Source organism: Herpailurus yagouaroundi, unplaced genomic scaffold (assembly GCF_014898765.1).
Source record: "Herpailurus yagouaroundi ecotype Mexico unplaced genomic scaffold, PumYag 187, whole genome shotgun sequence".
NCBI lineage: Eukaryota > Metazoa > Chordata > Mammalia > Carnivora > Felidae > Herpailurus > Herpailurus yagouaroundi.
In genome coordinates, this window is record NW_024412418.1 from 26876756 (window position 1) to 26886865 (window position 10110).

Below are 10110 nucleotides of genomic sequence, written 5' to 3' on the forward strand. Positions count from 1 at the left end.
TATTCTGATGGGAATGCAAGTAAAGTATTTTGGAAAATGCCCCGAATATATGACATGCTTCTGGGCATGGATGCAAACAGCATGTAATAGAAAACCTGTACCATCTGACCCGGAGAAGGGAAGGAAAGGAGGAGTCAGTTCAAGGAGACCAAAAGAAGAACAGAGCTGTCCGGCCGTTTGCCTAGAGCTTGTTCTCAATCTACTGAAGACTGATGGGGAAATACAACATGCTTTTCTCACTTTAACACAAACTTAAAACACTTTCAACGGCTGTGATTTCAATGTTAGCAAATTCAATTCTAAAAAAGAAGCTTCAGTAGAATTGTCTGCTTTTGTTTCCCCCACTTCCCTTATATTTAGTAAGTGGTACAGAAGAAGAATACTGTGAATAGTTACTTAGCATTTTTAAGTCCTTCACCTCATATATGTGGATGACTAGTAGGGCTGTCATTATTACATTATTGATTATGACTATCATTAATAGAAATTGTTTAAAATGATAAAAGTTAAGCTATTATTTCCAAGTTTTCTTTTAAAATTGCAAAGTGGACATTTAATATTTATTTAAGTGATTACTAACAATCTCTCAAGTATATCATGGAGAGATAAAATAATATATTAATATGGCTATTAGAATCCAAAATAAAATTATCTTGATAAATAGTATCTGATGACAATAAAAATAATACTTTGAGGTGTTACATATTTGCATCACATTTCATAATGCTATATATTTTCATATTGATTATCTCACCTAAGACTCAAAGAAAAAGAGTGATATAGTCCTTCCTGCCATTCTGTGTGTGAAGAAATAGAATTTCAGGATAAGTGATATATCCCAGGTAACACACTATTAAGTGTCAACACAGAGACTGAAGTCCTTATTCACTCCTGGTATCCCAATACTTCTTTATATCAACAATATAACCTGACTCATATATGGATTTTTTTTAAATTCATATTTTAAGATTATAGTACAGCAAAATCTTGGTTTGTGAGCATAATTCATTCGAGAAACATGCTTGTAATCCAAAGCACTTGTATATCAAAGTGAACCTCCCCACAAGAAATAATGGAAACTGAGATGATTTGTTCCATAACCCCCAAATTTTCATATAAAAATGATTATAGTACTGTAATATAATACAAAATAATGAAGAAAATACAAAATATAAAGAAAAAAACAAATTAGCCTTCACTTGCCTTTGAAAACCTTTGTGGCTGGTGTGAGGGAGATAAGAGAGGGGAGGGTTATTATGCAGGGCAACATTCACTATTGCTAACAGAATCATTGCTATCTACTGGTTCAATGGAATCTTTTTCTTTTGGAATCTGTCCAGTGACACTTGCTTTTGCCTCCTTTTGAGTATTTCACAGAAATGTGACATTGCATTGTCATTAAACAGATTCATCGCTTGCACCACTACAGTCTTATTTGGGTGGTGCTTTTCTATAAAATTTTGCACTGTCTCCCACATTTTACACATCTCCCTAATCTCATTTGAAGTGAGGGATTCCTCTGCCTTTTTCTCCTCCTCCTCTTCAGACCACATGCAAATGTAGACTTCTTATAAAGCCTTGCAATTTCAGTCATGCGCATACCTACTTCATACTTCTCCACAATTTCCTTCTTTTAAAAATTTTTTAAGGTTATTTATTTTAGAGAGAGAGAGAGAGAAAGAGCAAGCATGAGCCAGGGAGGGGCAGAGAGAGAGACACAGAATCTGAAGCAGGCTCCAGGCTCCGAGCTCTCAGGGGCTTGAACTCACAAGCTGTGAGATCATGACCTGAGCCGAAGACAGATGCTCAACCAACTGAGCCACCCAGGCGCCCTTTGGTAATTTCCTTCTTAACTTCCATCCTAACCATCTCCTTTTTACTGCCTTTCTTTTCAACCTTTTCTGCATGGGGGCCATTGTATACGTTTGCATGGATGTTGACTGCAGTGCAGTATTACTAAACTCTTGTCATATACTGTATTCAATGTACCTGGCAATAAGGCAGCAGAGGAAAGGGTCTATATCTGCAGGCAGCCTGACCTAGAATGAAGCAAACATTCCTAAGCTTACTCTTGTATGGAAAACAAAGGACTGTCCATAGGTGCTTTGAAGTGACAAAAAAATACACCAGTGCCAGTTGTGGGCACCTTCCAAGTCACTGATTCTGCCAGACCGTGGCCTGAGATTGAGCATCCGAGCATGGGAGATGATCACCCACAATCCCGCAAAGAGAGAGAGAGACAGAGAGAGAGAGAGAGAGAAGAACCATTGGCTTAATTCTTTTTTTTTTTTTTTTAACATGGAAGCTTCATGAATTTGTGTGTCATCCTTGCACAGGGGCTAATAACTTCTGTATCGTTCCAGTTTTAGTACATTGCTGCTGAAAGTGAGCACTGGCGCAGTTATGATCATGTGACATTTGGCAACACCTGCTACTCTTATTGCAAGACATTGTTTATCAACTTGAAATTTATTAGAAATGTTTGCTCTTCTTGCAGAACGCTTACGCAATAAGTTACTCGCAACCAAGGTTTTACTGTATTTTCATTTTAGTTTTCCTTTAAACAATTTTCCTTTTATTTTTCTTTTGTGATTCATTTTTCTTTAAACCAATAAAGATGCAGGCATTCAGATTAAATATGATAAATTTCCAGAAACATACAACTTAATCAAGACTCATATGTAAATATAAAATCTGAACAGACTGATAAGGAGTAAGGGGATTGAATTAATTATCAAATACTTCCCAACAAAGAAAGCCAAAAAGCAAATGGTTTCACTGGTGATTTTTTGCAAACATTTAAAAACTTAACTAATTTTTTTCTAACTCTTACAATAAAAGTTGAAGAGCAGAGCATTCCAGACTCATTTTTAAAGGCTAGTCTTACTTTTATATTACAGCCAGATGAGGATACCACAAGAAAAGAAAACTACAGGTCAATATCTTTGATGAAAAATCTCAACAAAATATTTGCAACCCAATTAAGCAACACAGTAAAATCATCATACACCATGAACAAATGGAATTTATCCCTGTGATACGGGATAGTAGCATATACAGATCAATAAATGTGATATACCACGGGAATAAAATGAAAGATAAAGCCATGTGATATTTCAATAAATTCAGAAAAATAGATTTTTACAAAATTCAACATTCTTTCATGGTAACAATTCTCAATATTTTGTGCTTCTGTGGTATCTATCAGTTGTAATGTCCCCTTTCATTTCTGATTTTATTTCAGTGCAGCTACAGCAGTTCTAAGAGGGAAATTTATAGCTATATATGCCAACATTAAGAAAAATGAGGGGCGCCTGGGTGGCTCAGTCTAGTGAGTGTCCAACTTCGGCTCATGTAATGATCTCATTGTTCTTGCATTCAAGCCCTACTTCAGGCTCTGCACTGACAGCTCAGAGACTGGAGCCTGCTTCACATTCTGTGTCTCCGTCTCTCTCTCTCTCTCTCTCTCTCTCTCTCTCTCTGCCCCTCCCCTACTTGTGCTCTCTCTCTCTCTCTCTCCCCCTCTCTCTCTCCCTCTCTCAAAAATGAATAAACATTACAAAAGAAAGAAAGAAAAATGAAAGTTCTCAAGTAAACAACCTAACTTCATACCTCAAGACAATAGAAAATAGAACAAAACTAAGCCCCAAATTATCACTAAAAAGGATATGACAAGGATCAGAGCAGAAATAAATAAAACAGAACAGAAGAAAACTCAATGGAAAAGATCAATGAATCTATGAGCTGGTTAAAAAAAATAAATAACAAGCCTTTGGCTAAGGAAAAAGGCTTTGTCCTATTAACAGTATCATGAAAATTTTTTTTTAATTTTTTTTAATATTTATTTATTTTTGAGAGACAGAAATGACAGAGCACTAGTGGGGGAGGGGCAGAGAGAGAGGGAGTCACAGAATCCAAGACAGTCTCCAGGCTCTGAGTTATCAGCACAGAACCTGACGCAGGGTTCAAACTCAGGAACCATGAGATCATGACCTGAGCCAAAGTTGGATGCTTGACTGACTGAGCCACCCAGGCATCCTGATAATATTTAATTTTAATGAATTTTCATTCCCTTTCTCTTTTCTATTTCCTTATCTGCATATATAACATAAATCATAACAGAAAATTTAGTGTTGCACTCTCATAAGAAGGTTACCAAACCTGGAAAAACTTATCATACTTATTAAAAAGATGTAAGACAGAAGTCTGAAAGAAACCAAGATGCTCAAACACGTATCCATATAAGAAAAAAACTAATGAGGAAAAGCATATTTCTGTCCTATTTTGTCTGGAACTGCTTCTTTTCATTCGGGTCTTGGGCATGTCATTTTCATGGCTAACTTATACACAATATTATTAATCAATTGCTTAGGGAGACCTTGAATGTTCAAGGTGAGACCTGTTTGAAGCTTAATTAATGATTGTATGATAGATCTAGGGATATTCTTCAGATATTTTAAGGAAATAAGTGGAGAATATTTTGGTAGGTCTTTCAGAAATTTTAAGTGATTTGACAATTTTCAGTTCTCCGAGGTAATGTTTAGTTGATTACATAGAGCCATGGTGAACATATAGAGACATATTTTCACTAAAATGACCTTTTTGGATTTTTTTAATTGGACCACACAACGTTTTCAGTTAGAGTCTAGCTGACAAGAACTGTTTTAGGTTTGTTCAGTAGTTCACAATTTGAAACTCATTCATAGATGTTTTTAGACATGTTTCCATGTTTCTCATATAGATATATAAAATAAAACAAAACAAAACCTGAGGAGACATATCTTGTCCATAAATTTAAGCCAAATCAATAGTTTTCTCATTTGTGATTTAATACATAAATAATTATGCTAAAATTTGTTTTTCCTAGAGATATTTTTCACAGTTGAGGTTGATTATGCATCTGTAGGGATTCTTGTCCTACTTTGTTACCAGATGTTCAACCAAGGCATAGTCTAGCCTAGCAAGCAAATGCAGCCTATTTCTGGATTCTCAATGTGTTGCAATGCACCTCTCATTAGAAGGTCAAAAGCATTATAGTCAAGATGCTTATGTTATTGTGAAATGACTGAAAATATTTTTTATGTGTTTATTATTTATTGAGCAATTATAATGGTTCATTTTATGTGTCAACTTGACTATTCCAAGAGATGCCCTGAGAGCTAAACATTTTTTTTTTTTTTTTTTTTTTTGTGGGTGTGTCTGTCAGGGTGTTTCCAGAAGAGATTAGCATTAGAATTGGTTGACTGAGTAAAACCAATGGCTCTCTCTGTTGTGGTTGAGTATCACTGAATCTATCTAGGGCCTGAATAAAACAAAAGGCAGAGGAAAGTGGAGTTTGCTCTCTGACTGACTGTTAGAACTAGGACATCAATCTCCTTAAGCGCTCAGTACTCATGGTTCTCAGGCCTTCAGACGTGGACTAGGATCTACACCATCAGCTTTCTGGGTCTCACACCTCCTATCTATACCACTGGCTTTCTTGAATTGTCCAGCTTGCAGATGGAAGATCATGAGACTAGCACAATGCTAGATACAACATGGCAAAAGTCGGCCAGATACTTTTCCTGCCTTCATGGAATTTATAGTCCAGTAGAGAAAAGAACATCATATGAATACTCAAAAAAGGAAGTACAATTACAAAATTAGATAATTTCAGTGATAGAAAAATTCAAGAATTTAGGTAAGATTGAGGAAGGATAAGAGAGATGTAACGGGGAAGACATGTTTGTCTAGTGATGTCTAAGCTGAAGCATAAAGGAAGCACTTGTATTAATCAAGTAAAAAGTGATGTGTAGATTATTTCATCTAAAGAGACAGGTACCTGCAAAGACCTAGAGGTTGAAGAGGCCTGTACTTGTTGGAGAAACTAGAAGGCCAGTATGGACTGATGTGTCCTGAGTGAAGCAGAAAGCACTGCAAGATAAGGATGGTGAATAGGCACATCCTTGTGCAACCTAGGAAGGAATTTTCTTTTCAAGTTGACCATAACCAGCTAACATGGATGATTTTCAGGCAGGCAATGCATGTTCTCACTGCCAGTTTTGAGTAGACTAAGAGGGAACCCATTAGTATCAGCTGGCAGGCAATGTTCTGGGAAAGTTAAGATGGGTGCAGGAACTGGAGTAGTAATGTGGAAATGAAGATATGGATGTAGATTTAAGACATATTTGGTGACCCATCTAATGATGTGCTGCTTGTGGAGAGGGGACGAGGAGAAGAGATGCATTAAGGGTGATTCCTGGATTTTTTGATATGGGCAGCCAGGTAGATCGGGGTAATTTATTGAAAAGAGAAATAAGAGGAGGACCACACACACTAATCATATCCAACTTTTACATACCTCTCACAAAGACAGACGAGGTATTTAAGAACTTACACAGATCAAACCCTAAAATGTGATGATACAGGATGTACCTTTGAAATAAAATTGGGCTAGGCATAAAAACTGAGTACATGTTAGACCACACACTAAAAGCCAATGAATTGCCAGGGTAAGAGTAATAAAAACACCATTCTCTGCACCTTAAGCATAATACTAAAAATTCATAACAAAATGTAAAATTTCCCTACCGTTTAAAATTAAATTTAAAATAAAAGCCTGCTATTAACTGTTGAGCCAAAGAATCTATATAAAATTAAATTTCAAAATTTCTTGAGATAGTGATAATGGAAACAAAATACATCAGAGTCATGGTATAAAGCTAGAACATTGTCAGAGGAAAATTTATAGCATTAAAATACCTATGTTAATGGATATGAAAGTAAATGAGGTGAATTCCAAAACCTCATTTTCAAAAAAGAATGTTTACTTATTTATTTTGAGAGAGAGAGAGAGAGGTAAGGGCAGAGAGAGGGAGAGAGAGAATCCTAAGCAGCCTCCGTGTTCTTAACACAGAGACTGACATGGGGCTTCTTCTCACAAACTGTGACATCAAGACCTGAGCGGAAATCAAGAGTTGATGCTTAACTGACCGAGCCACCCAGGCACTCCCAAAATCTCGTTAAAGGAACAGAAAAGTTAAACTAAAAGAAATGACATAATAAATAGAAAATCAGAAGTATATCAAATAAATTGATAAATGTTAAATATTAATGAACACAACCCAGCAACAAATTAATTATACATCATGACCAAGTATATTTAATTCCAGAGCACAAGCCTATTGAGATATAAATATACCAATTAATAAATTCTTTCATATTAATAGACCCAAAAGAAAAAAAATATATGATCATCTCTATATATTCAGAAAAGATGTTAGCAAAATTAAACACTCATCAGATAATCAGTAAAATGGGAGTTTATGGATAATTATTTAACAAGAAAACTGCATATACCTCTGCCAAAAATGCAGCATCTTACCTAGATGAGCAATTAAGAATTTCTCACTGAATTCAAGGAGAATACCCACGATTTCCACAATATTTTAAACATTGTGTTGGAAGAATTTACCAACACAGGAATAGATAATCAGAGGTGTAATAATATGAAAGGAAGAACATTTTTTTGGTTAAATCTCCTTTCATAACTGTAGATGATAGTAAAATTGGTATACAAAATCAATAGCCTATATACATGTGTACATATATTAATCTGTACATATATCAGAAGATATAATGGAAGAGAAGGTTCAGTTTAAAATAGAAATAAAAATAAAATACATATAAGTAGCTTAACAAGAAATATTAAAAACATAAATGGAAAAGTTATATAAAACATTCCTGAAGTACTCAGAAAAAGAATTCATCAAATGAGAAGACTTATTAACATCCATAAACAAACAAACAAACAAAAAATTACAAAGATGTCAGTTTTCACTGTTACATTGTATTATATTATATTTGTTATATTATATTATATTTGAATCAGTCCCAGTAAGGTAACATCTCCACCCCCAGGATATTATGCTGAAGTGGCTTGTTTGCATGATTTTCTCTCTGCTATTCCATAAACTAATTGAGTGGAGTAAATTAGTCTTTTCACCTTTCATGACTATCACAGGATCAGTGACACAGTAAGCACTTAAATATCCATTTGATGAATAATTAAAGAAAAGTAACACTGGATTATACTGTATTTATTATTTTCTGTGATTTGATAGTTCAACAAAAGCCAGCTTGAATAGCGTATATACTTAACTTTGAAGATTGTCATAACTTTGTACCATGTCTTCTTTTTAAAAAAATAATAAAAATTTTGAATAGAAGGGAAAAAAAGTTGCAAAAGTCTTACTAGTAATATATAAATTTCTTTCTCCCTCTGCTTCTCTCCCCTGCTTGCATGCCCTCTCTCACTATAATAGATAATAATAAGTAGTAATAAGAAAAATATTGATTAGCAGAGAAAAAAAGTTGCAAAATTCTTACTAGTAAGAGATAGAGAAAGCATTTAATGAGCTCTGCAAACAGTGCTAGTGTGCAAATTACAAAGCAGTTACATGTTCTGTTTGATTTTATGCCTCTAAGCCATATATTTATTCAGCATATAGTAACCAACTGCCCTTTCCCGGGATCTAGAGCTAGAAAGATAAAAACAGTCCATTATCTGAAGAAATAATCTTTTTCTCCCTGATAAATGTGGTCGTATTTCTATATGTGCATAGAATATGTATATATATGTGTAGATATACACATACACACAAAAATATACATATAAAAATATTCTATGTTGAGACCTCTTTTAAAGGAAAACTATATAAACAATAATGGTATTATAAATAATTTATATAATGACAGTAGAAGACTACAGAGTCTATCTCAGTGTATTAGAGTCAAAATGAAATTTAGCCCCTGGGTCTCTGTATGGCGTAAATCTACACATCATCTTCCAAAAAGTTAAGAACCTTGTGTTGGAGTGGTATGTAGGATTGTTAGGAAGAGAATTGCTTTCTCATTCAGATTCAAAGTATACAGAATAAGATCCTATTCTTCTGAATCAACTGTATTCGCATTATTTAAATGAAAATTATACAGTTAAAAGAGGTTGACATATGTTCCTATGCTGAAGATCACATAAAAAATATTCTTAAAAAGGGATTAGTAAACGTACATTTTCTACCAATACTGTAAATTCCATTTTCTACACATCTGCTTGATGCATCTGCTTCTCTCTCGCCATGATCTGACCACAGCCCATATCCCTCCACTCTCCAATTCACTTAACAAGCTCCAGCTGTACTGACTGTTCTCCAAAGCTCTACAGTGGTCTTAATCTTTCTTCCTATAATTAGCACAATGAGCAGAGAGCCAGTGTTCCCTCACTACTCTCAATCAAGGAGGAAAATTGGATTGAGAAGGGATTGGCAAGAATGTGTAGAAACAGAAGTGTTATAATCGAGTGAAATCTATGCCTACCCATATGCAAGGTACCTTCCAGAAGGCTCCCTTTACTGAATTTACTCTTATCTATTGAATTTACGGAATACTCACCTGATTTGGGTAGCTATTTACTTTTGATTTACTTTTTATGGAAATATTCCCTTTGCTATGTTCTAAACGAAAACACCATGAACCAAATTACCCATGAACTGCTACTCCTGTGGTTTGAAGAAATCTCTGTTTTCCTGAAGTTCTGATATGACTGTGGGAGGGGGGAAAGGAGGGAAGATCTAAACTTTCTCTTTTCTATGGCTTGGAGTACATTTGAGAAAAGTGCACTGAGGGGACAAGGGAAAAACATCAGGCCACTGAAACTTTAATTTTTTTTTAATGTTTATTTATTTTTAAGAGAGAGAGAGAGGAAGAGAGAGAGGGAGACACAGATCTGAAGCAGGCTCCAGGCTCTGAGCTGTCAGCACAGAGCCCACACGGCACAGGGCTCTAACTCATGAATTGTGAGATCATGACCTGACCCGAAGTTGGACTGGACTCTCAACCAACTGAGCCACTCAGGTGCCCCCAGGTCACTGAAAACATTAAAGTCACAGTTGATTGTAAACTAAATTAGTCAACAAGGGATTATGATCTTTCTGTCTGGAGTTAAACCCTCTATAAATATGTCACAATATAATATTTAAGGATCTTTATCTCTCTCTCTCTCTCTCTCTCTCTCTCTTTCTCTCTGTCTCTCTTTCTCTCTCTCTCTCTTTTTTTTTTTTTTTTTTTTTTTTT

The 10110-nt window shown here is 35.1% G+C and overlaps 1 long non-coding RNA gene and 1 pseudogene across 1 annotated transcript in view; both read right to left on the bottom strand.

Annotated features, from left to right (window-relative positions):
* Nucleotides 1-1045: 1045 nt before the first annotated feature.
* The window catches only part of LOC121043888 (uncharacterized), a 16774-nt gene continuing 7709 nt past the window's right edge, over nt 1046-10110 (bottom strand). The window contains exons 2-3 of the long non-coding RNA XR_005797030.1: nt 5560-5568; nt 1046-1322 (exon numbers count right to left, since the gene is read on the bottom strand). This is a non-coding gene — a long non-coding RNA (uncharacterized LOC121043888). The remainder of the gene's footprint in view (nt 1323-5559; nt 5569-10110) is intronic.
* Nucleotides 2292-2392, bottom strand: LOC121043992 (uncharacterized; annotated as a pseudogene).